A 10000-nucleotide genomic window follows, 5' to 3' on the forward strand; every position below is an offset into this window, starting at 1 on the left:
CCACCCACTCACTCACCCACTCACCCACTCACCCACTCACCCACCCACTCACCCACTCACCCACCCACTCACCCACCCACTCACTCACCCACCCACTCACCCACTCACCCACCCACCCACCCACTCACTCACTCACCCACCCACTCACTCACCCACTCACCCACTCACCCACTCACCCACCCACTCACCCACCCACTCACCCACTCACCCACTCACCCACCCACTCACTCACCCACTCACCCACCCACTCACTCAACCGCCCACCCACCCACTCACCCACCCACTCACTCACTCACCCACTCACTCACCCACCCACCCACTCACCCACTCACCCACCCACTCACTCACCCACCCACTCACCCACTCACCCACCCACTCACTCACTCACCCACTCACTCACCCACCCACCCACTCACTCACCCACCCACTCACCCACTCACCCACCCACCCACCCACTCACTCACTCACCCACCCACTCACTCACCCACTCACCCACTCACCCACTCACCCACCCACTCACCCACCCACTCACCCACTCACCCACTCACCCACCCACTCACTCACCCACTCACCCACCCACTCACTCAACCGCCCACCCACCCACTCACCCACCCACTCACTCACTCACCCACTCACTCACCCACCCACCCACTCACCCACTCACCCACCCACTCACTCACCCACCCACTCACCCACTCACCCCACCCACTCACTCACTCACCCACTCACTCACCCACCCACCCACTCACTCACCCACCCACTCACCCACTCACCCACCCACCCACCCACTCACTCACTCACCCACCCACTCACTCACCCACTCACCCACTCACCCACTCACCCACCCACTCACCCACCCACTCACCCACTCACCCACTCACCCACTCACCCACTCACCCACCCACACTGTCTCCGTGAACCCCACCCCCACCCACCCACCCACCCACCCCACCCACTCAGCCACTCACTCACCCACCCACACGGTCACCGTGAACCCCAACCACCCCACCCTCACCCACCCACCCCACCCCACCCCACCCCCACCCACCCACCCACTCACCCACCCACCCACCCACCCACCCACCCCACCCACCCCACCCACCAGCCCACTCTAGAAGGTCCTCCAACTGCTGCTCCACCCCGGGCTGGGTGCGAGCACCCCACTCACTCACCCACTCACCCACCCACGCACTCACTCACTCACTCACTCACTCACCCACTCACTCACCCACTCACCCACCCACCCACCCACCCACCCACCCACTCACTCACTCACTCACCCACTCACCCACCCACCCACCACCCACCCACCCACCAACCCACTCACTCACCCACTCACCCACTCACCCACTCACCCACCCACCACCCCACCCACTCACTCACCCACTCACCCCACCCACCCACTCACTCACCCACTCACCCACTCACTCACTCACTCACCCACTCACCCACTCACTCACTCACCCACTCACCCACTCACCCACCCACCCACCCACTCACCCACCCACCCACCCACCCACTCACTCACTCACTCACCCACCCACCCACTCACCCCACCCACCCACTCACTCACCCACTCACCCACCCACTCACTCACTCACCCACCCACCCACCCACTCAGCCACTCACTCACACACCCACCCACCCCACCCCCACCCACCCCACCCACCCACTCACCCCACCCACTCACTCACTCACTCACCCACCCACCCACTCACCCCACCCACCCACTCACCCACTCACTCACTCACTCACTCACCCACTCACTCACTCACCCACTCACTCACTCACTCACCCACTCACTCACTCACCCACTCACTCACTCACTCACCCACCCACCCACCCACCCACCCCACCCACCCCACCCACCCCCACCCACCAGCCCACTCTAGAAGGTCCTCCAACTGCTGCTCCACCCCGGGCTGGGTGCGGGCGAGGTCCGTGTCTTCGACGCGAAGCACAAAGCTCCCGCCGCGACTTCTCGCAAACAGGAAGTTGTAGAGCGCCGTGCGTAGACCCCCAAGGTGCAGGAAGCCTGGGGGGGGTGGTGGGGGGTGGGGGGTGGGGGGGGGGTGGTGTGGGTGGGTGGGTGAGTAGGTAAGTGGGTGAGTGGGTGAGTGAGTGGGTGATTAAGTCGGTGGATGGGTGGGTGGGTGAGTGGCTGAGTGGCTGAGTGAGTGGGTGAGTGAGTGGGTGGGTGGGTGAGTGAGTGAGTGAGTGGGTGGGTGGGTGGGTGAGTGAGTGAGTGGGTAGGTGGGTGGGTGAGTAGGTAAGTGGGGTGAGTGAGTGGGTGATTAAGTCGGTGGATGGGTGGGTGGGTGAGTGGCTGAGTGGCTGAGTGAGTGGGTGAGTGAGTGGGTGGGGTGGGTGGGTGGGTGGGTGGGTGAGTGGGTGGGTGGGTGGGTGGGTGGGTGGGTGAGTGAGTGAGTGAGTGGGTGGGTGGGTGGGTAAGTAGGTAAGTGGGTGAGTGAGTGGGTGATTAAGTCGGTGGATGGGTGGGTGGGTGAGTGGCTGAGTGGCTGAGTGAGTCGGTGAGTGAGTGGGTGGGTGGGTGAGTGAGTGAGTGAGTGGGTGGGTGGGTGGGTGGGTGGGTGGGTGAGGTGGGTGGTGGGTGGGTGAGTGGGTGGGTGGGTGGGTGAGTGGGTGAGTAGGTAAGTGGGTGAGTGAGTGGGTGAGTAGGTAAGTGGGTGAGTGAGTGGGTGATTAAGTCGGTGGATGGGTGGGTGGGTGAGTGGCTGAGTGGCTGAGTGAGTGGGTGAGTGAGTGGGTGGGTGGGTGGGTGAGTGAGTGAGTGGGTGGGTGGGTGGGTGGGTGGGTGGGTGAGTGAGTGAGTGAGTGGGTGGGTGGGTGAGTAGGTAAGTGGGTGAGTGAGTGGGTGATTAAGTCGGTGGATGGGTGGGTGGGTGAGTGGCTGAGTGGCTGAGTGAGTCGGTGAGTGAGTGGGTGGGTGGGTGAGTGAGTGAGTGGGTGGGTGGGTGAGTGAGTGGGTGGGTGGGTGGGTGAGTGGGTGGGTGGGTGGGTGAGTGAGTGGGTGGGTGGGTGAGTGGGTGGGTGGGTGGGTGAGTGGGTGGGTGGGTGGGTGAGTGAGTGAGTGGGTGGGTGGGTGGGTGGGTGAGTGGGTGGGTGGGTGAGTGAGTGGGTGGGTGGGTGGGTGGGTGAGTGAGTGGGTGGGTGAGTGAGTGGGTGGGTGAGTGGGTGAGTGGGTGGGTGGGTGGGTGGGTGAGTGGGTGGGTGGGTGAGTGGGTGAGTGGGTGGGTGAGTGAGTGGGTGGGTGGGTGAGTGGGTGAGTGGGTGGGTGGGTGAGTGGGTGAGTGGGTGGGTGGGTGAGTGAGTGGGTGGGTGGGTGAGTGGGTGAGTCGGTGAGTGAGTGAGTGGGTGAGTGGGTGAGTCGGTGAGTGGGTGAGTGAGTGGCTGAGTGAGTGGGTGAGTGAGTGGGTGGGTGGGTGGGTGAGTGGGTGAGTGGGTGGGTGAGTGGGTGAGTGGGTGGGTAGGTGGGTGGGTGAGTGGGTGGGTAAGTGAGTGAGTGAGTGGGTGAGTGGGTGAGTGGGTGGGTGAGTGGTTGGGTGGGTGGGTGAGTGGGTGGATGAGTGAGTGAGTGGGTGAGTGGCTGAGTGAGTGACTGAGTGAGGGAGTGGGTGAGTGGGTGAGTGGGTGAGTGAGTGGGCGAGTGAGTGGGTGAGTGGCTGAGTGGGTGAGTGGGTGAGTGAGTGGGTGAGTGGGTGAGTGAGTGGGTGAGTGGGTGGCTGAGTGAGTGGCTGAGTGAGTGAGTGGCTGAGTGAGTGAGTGACTGAGTGAGTGGGTGAGTGAGTGGGTGAGTGGCTGAGTGAGTGAGTGACTGAGTGAGTGACTGGGTGAGTGGGTGAGTGAGTAGGCGAGTGAGTGGCTGAGTGGGTGAGTGGGTGAGCGAGTGGTTGAGTGGGTGGCTGAGTGAGTGGCTGAGTGAGTGAGTGGCTGAGTGAGTGGGTGAGTGAGTGGCTGAGTGAGTGGGTGAGTGAGTGAGTGAGTGGGTGAGTGAGTGAGTGGGTGAGTGAGTGGGTGAATGAGTGAGTGGCTGAGTGAGTGAGTGGCTGAGTGAGTGAGTGGCTGAGTGGGTGAGTGAGTGGGTGAGTGGGTGAGTGAGTGGGTGAGTGAGTGACTGAGTGAGTGAGTGAATGGCTGAGTGAGTAAGTGACTGGGTGAGTGAGTGGGTGAGTGGCTGAGTGAGTGAGTGAGTGGCTGAGTGAGTGATTGAGTGAGTGGCTGAGTGAGTGGGTGAGTGAATTGCTGAGTGAGTGACTGAGTGGGTGAGTGAGTGGCTGAGTGAGTGAGTGACTGAGTGAGTGAGTGGGTGAGTGAATAACTGAGTGAGTGGGTGAGTGAGTGAGTGAGTGGGTGACTGAGTGAGTGGGTGAGTGGGTGGGTGGGTGAGTGGGTGGGTGGGTGAGTGGGTGGGTGGGTGGGTGTGTGAGTGGGTGGGTGAGTGAGTGAGTGGGTGGGTGGGTGGGTGGGTGAGTGGGTGGGTGGGTGAGTGAGTGAGTGGGTGGGTGGGTGGGTGGGTGAGTGAGTGGGTGGGTGAGTGAGTGGGTGGGTGAGTGGGTGAGTGGGGTGGGTGGGTGGGTGAGTGGTGGGTGAGGTGAGTGGGTGGGTGGGTGAGTGGGTGAGTGGGTGGGTGAGTGGGTGAGTGGGTGGGTGGGTGAGTGAGTGGGTGGGTGGGTGAGTGGGTGAGTCGGTGAGTGAGTGAGTGGGTGAGTGGGTGAGTCGGTGAGTGGGTGAGTGAGTGGCTGAGTGAGTGGGTGAGTGAGTGGGTGGGTGGGTGAGTGGGTGAGTGGGTGGGTGAGTGGGTGAGTGGGTGGGTAGGTGGGTGGGTGAGTGGGTGGGTAAGTGAGTGAGTGAGTGGGTGAGTGGGGTGAGTGGGTGGGTGAGTGGTTGGGTGGGTGGGTGAGTGGGTGGATGAGTGAGTGAGTGGGTGAGTGGCTGAGTGAGTGACTGAGTGAGGGAGTGGGTGAGTGGGTGAGTGGGTGAGTGAGTGGGCGAGTGAGTGGGTGAGTGGCTGAGTGGGTGAGTGGGTGAGTGAGTGGGTGAGTGGGTGAGTGAGTGGGTGAGTGGGTGGCTGAGTGAGTGGCTGAGTGAGTGAGTGGCTGAGTGAGTGAGTGACTGAGTGAGTGGGTGAGTGAGTGGGTGAGTGGCTGAGTGAGTGAGTGACTGAGTGAGTGACTGGGTGAGTGGGTGAGTGAGTAGGCGAGTGAGTGGCTGAGTGGGTGAGTGGGTGAGCGAGTGGTTGAGTGGGTGGCTGAGTGAGTGGCTGAGTGAGTGAGTGGCTGAGTGAGTGGGTGAGTGAGTGGCTGAGTGAGTGGGTGAGTGAGTGAGTGAGTGGGTGAGTGAGTGAGTGGGTGAGTGAGTGGGTGAATGAGTGAGTGGCTGAGTGAGTGAGTGGCTGAGTGAGTGAGTGGCTGAGTGGGTGAGTGAGTGGGTGAGTGGGTGAGTGAGTGGGTGAGTGAGTGACTGAGTGAGTGAGTGAATGGCTGAGTGAGTAAGTGACTGGGTGAGTGAGTGGGTGAGTGGCTGAGTGAGTGAGTGAGTGGCTGAGTGAGTGATTGAGTGAGTGGCTGAGTGAGTGGGTGAGTGAATTGCTGAGTGAGTGACTGAGTGGGTGAGTGAGTGGCTGAGGTGAGTGAGTGACTGAGTGAGTGAGTGGGTGAGTGAATAACTGAGTGAGTGGGTGAGTGAGTGAGTGAGTGGGTGACTGAGTGAGTGGGTGAGTGGGTGAGTGAGTGAGTGAGTGAGTGGGTGAGTGAGTGGGTGAGTGGGTGAGCGAGTGACTGAGTGAGTGAGTGAGTGGCTGAGTGAGTGGGTGAGTGAGTGAATGGGTGAGTGAGTGAGTGGCTGAGTGAGTGAGTGAATGGCTGAGTGAGTGACTGACTGACTGAATGAGTGAGTGGCTGAGTGAGTGAGTGAGTGACTGAGTGAGTGAGTGGGTGAGTGACTGAGTGAGTGACTGAGTGAGTGGCTGAGTGGCTGAGTGAGTGAGTGACTGAGTGAGTGAGTGAATGGCTGAGTGAGTGACTGACTGACTGACTGAATGAGTGAGTGGCTGAGTGAGTGAGTGACTGAGTGAGTGAGTGGGTGAGTGACTGAGTGAGTGACTGAGTGAGTGGCTGAGTGGCTGAGTGAGTGAGTGACTGAGTGAGTGAGTGAGTGACTGAGTGAGTGACTGAGTGAATGGCTGAGTGAGTGAGTGACTGAGTGAGTGAGTGACTGAGTGAGTGACTGAGTGAGTGGCTGAGTGGCTGAGTGAGTGAGTGACTGAGTGAGTGAGTGACTGAGTGAGTGGCTGAGTGGCTGAGTGAGTGAGTGACTGAGTGAGTGAGTGAGTGGGTGAGTGAGTCAATTCACCTGTTGGACTGGGGGCGAACCTCACACGAACTCCCGCAGCGTGCGAGCAAAGTCGTCTCGAGCCTCCTGCTGCTGCTGCTGATGCTGCTGCTGCTGCTGCTCCTGCTGCTGCTGATGGTGTCCTCGCAAACATCGCTACTACACACACAGATATAACGTGTCTCACTCACTCACTCACACAACCACTCACTCACTCACTCACCCACTCACCCACTCACTCACCCAGTCACTCACTCAGTCACTCACTCACTCAGCCACTCACCCACTCACTCACCCACTCACCCACTCACTCACTCAGTCACTCACTCACCCACTCACTCACCCACTCACCCACTCACTCACCCAGTCACTCACTCAGTCACTCACTCACTCAGCCACTCACCCACTCACTCACCCACTCACTCACTCAGTCACTCACTCACCCACTCACTCACCCACTCACCCACTCACTCACCCAGTCACTCACTCAGTCACTCACTCACTCAGCCACTCACCCACTTCACTCACCCACTCACCCACTCAGCCACTCACCCACTCACTCGCCTACTCACTCACCCACTCACCCAGTCACTCAGTCAGTCACTCACTCACTCAGCCACTCACCCACTCACTCACTCCACCCACTCACCCACTCACTCAGTCACTCACTCACTCAGCCACTCACTCACTCAGCCACTCACTCAGCCACCCACTCACCCACTCACTCAGCCACTCACCCACTCACCCACTCAGCCACTCACCCACTCACTCACCCACCCACCCACCCACTCACCCACCCACCCACCCACTCACCCACCCACCCACCCACCCACCCACTCACCCACCCACTCACCCACCCACTCACACACCCACCCACCCACCCACTCACCCACCCACTCACCCACCCACCCACCCACTCACCCACCCACCCACCCACTCACCCACCCACCCACCCACTCACCCACCCACCCACCCACCCACTCACCCACCCACCCACCCACCCACCCACTCACCCACCCACCCACCCACTCACCCACCCACCCACCCACCCACTCACCCACCCACCCACCCACTCACCCACCCACTCACCCACCCACCCACCCACTCACCCACCCACCCACCCACCCCACTCACCCACCCACCCACTCACCCACCCACCCACCCACTCACCCACCCACCCACCCACTCACCCACCCACTCACCCACCCACCCACCCACTCACCCACTCACCCACCCACCCACCCACTCACCCACCCACCCACCCACCCACTCACCCACCCACCCACCCACTCACCCACCCACCCACTCACCCACCCACTCACTCACCCACCCACTCACTCACCCACTCACCCACCCACTCACTCACCCACCCACTCACTCACCCACCCACTCACCCACCCACCCACTCACTCACCCACTCACCCACCCACCCACTCACCCACCCACTCACTCACTCACCCACCCACTCACTCACCCACTCACCCACCCACCCACCCACTCACTCACCCACCCACCCACTCACCCACCCACTCACTCACCCACTCACCCACTCACCCACTCACCCACCCACCCACTCACTCACCCACCCACTCACCCACCCACTCACCCACCCACCCACCCACTCACCCACTCACCCACCCACCCACCCACTCACTCACCCATTCACCCACCCACCCATTCACCCACCCACCCACTCACCCACCCACTCACCCACCCACTCACCCACCCACCCACTCACCCACCCACCCACTCACCCACCCACCCACTCACCCACCCACCCACCCACCCACCCACCCACTCACCCACCCACCCACCCACTCACCCACCCACCCACCCACTCACCCACCCACCCACCCACTCACCCACCCACCCACCCACTCACCCACCCACCCACCCACTCACCCACCCACCCACCCACCCACTCACCCACCCACTCACTCACCCACCCACCCACCCACTCACCCACCCACCCACTCACCCACCCACTCACTCACTCACCCACCCACCCACTCACCCACCCACTCACCCACCCACCCACCCACTCACCCACTCACCCACTCACCCACCCACTCACTCACTCACCCACCCACTCACCCACCCACTCACTCACCCACCCACCCACCCACTCACCCACCCACTCACTCACCTGAGTATTTGACCTCACGTACAGTAAACTAAACACAACAACTAAATTACAAACTGTTCAACGCTCGTCCGTGCCTCTACGTTAACGAAACATTTAGCAGCAACAACCAACAAAACAAACACAACTCAGATAGTTTTAAAATTGTTAAACTTTTTTAATAATTCGCTAAGCGGCGGCGAAATCATTCAGGCCTAGGAGAAGCCTCTCACCTCCAGGCCTCCGCTTTGCAATTCCCAACGCGGACACGCAGACGTCGCTCCGCCCCCCTCCTTCTGTCTCGCGCTCCTATTGGTTGAGGGAGGGAAGGGGGGGAGTGGCCTTTCTCATATCGCCACGCCCCCCACGGTCAACAGCCAATCAGAGGCAGCTGTGACGACTTAAGCGCTGTGGGAATTCTAATTGCATTGCCCTCACCTATTGGTTTAACGTTGGGGGTATCACGATATATCGTCGTTGACGATATATCGTCACTGACGATATAACGCAGAACCATACACTCAATACAGCAGGTGGCATGAGTTGACTGCTGCTGTGCCAGGCTAGGTGCATGAGGAGGTCACGTGACAGACCCTGCAGGTGCCGTGGGTTGTGCTGCTGTGCCAGGCTAGGTGCATGAGGTGGTCACGTGACAGACCCTGCAGGTGCCGTGGGTTGTGCTGCTGTGTCAGGCTAGGTGCATGAGGTGGTCACGTGACAGACCCTGCAGGTGCCATGGGTTGTGCTGCTGTGCCAGGCTAGGTGCATGAGGAGGAGGTCACGTGACAGACCCTGCAGGTGCCATGGGTTGTGCTGCTGTGCCAGGCTAGGTGCATGAGGTGGTCACGTGACAGACCCTGCAGGTGCCATGGGTTGTGCTGCTGTGCCAGGCTAGGTGCATGAGGAGGTCACGTGGCAGACCCAGCAGGTGCCATGGGTTGTGCTGCTGTGCCAGGCTAGGTGCATGAGGAGGTCACGTGACAGACCCTGCAGGTGCCATGGGTTGTGCTGCTGTGCCAGGCTAGGTGCATGAGGAGGTCACGTGACAGACCCTGCAGGTGCCATGGGTTGTGCTGCTGTGTCAGGCTAGGTGCATGAGGTGGTCACGTGACAGACCCTGCAGGTGCCATGGGTTGTACTGCTGTGCCAGGCTAGGTGCATGAGGAGGAGGTCACGTGACAGACCCTGCAGGTGCCATGGGTTGTGCTGCTGTGCCAGGCTAGGTGCATGAGGTGGTCACGTGACAGACCCAGCAGGTGCCATGGGTTGCACTGCTGTGCCAGGCTAGGTGCATGAGGAGGAGGTCACGTGACAGACCCTGCAGGTGCCATGGGTTGTGCTGCTGTGCCAGGCTAGGTGCATGAGGTGGTCACGTGACAGACCCTGCAGGTGCCATGGGTTGTGCTGCTGTGCCAGGCTAGGTGCATGAGGTGGTCACGTGACAGACCCTGCAGGTGCCATGGGTTGTGCTGCTGTGCCAGGCTAGGTGCATGAGGTCACGTGACAGACCCTGCAGGTGCCATGGGT

At 61.1% G+C, this 10000-nt stretch overlaps 1 long non-coding RNA gene across 3 annotated transcripts; it reads right to left on the reverse strand.

The window, feature by feature from the left end:
- Positions 1–1884: 1884 nt before the first annotated feature.
- On the reverse strand, positions 1885–8758 carry LOC144954202 (uncharacterized). 3 transcript variants are annotated; one of them, XR_013641094.1, is made up of 3 exons: positions 8707–8758; positions 6373–6507; positions 1885–2035 (listed from the first exon to the last, which is right to left on the reverse strand). It is a non-coding gene; the product is annotated as an uncharacterized LOC144954202 (long non-coding RNA). The 3 variants fall into 3 exon arrangements; XR_013641093.1 differs by having other exon boundaries at positions 6373–6510; positions 8707–8730; XR_013641092.1 differs by lacking the exon at positions 8707–8758 and adding an exon at positions 8498–8656 and having other exon boundaries at positions 6373–6510.
- Between the last annotated feature and the right edge of the window lie 1242 nt (positions 8759–10000).

This window comes from Lampetra fluviatilis, unplaced genomic scaffold (assembly GCF_964198595.1).
Source record: "Lampetra fluviatilis unplaced genomic scaffold, kcLamFluv1.1 SCAFFOLD_1169, whole genome shotgun sequence".
In the NCBI taxonomy this organism is placed as follows: domain Eukaryota; kingdom Metazoa; phylum Chordata; class Hyperoartia; order Petromyzontiformes; family Petromyzontidae; genus Lampetra; species Lampetra fluviatilis.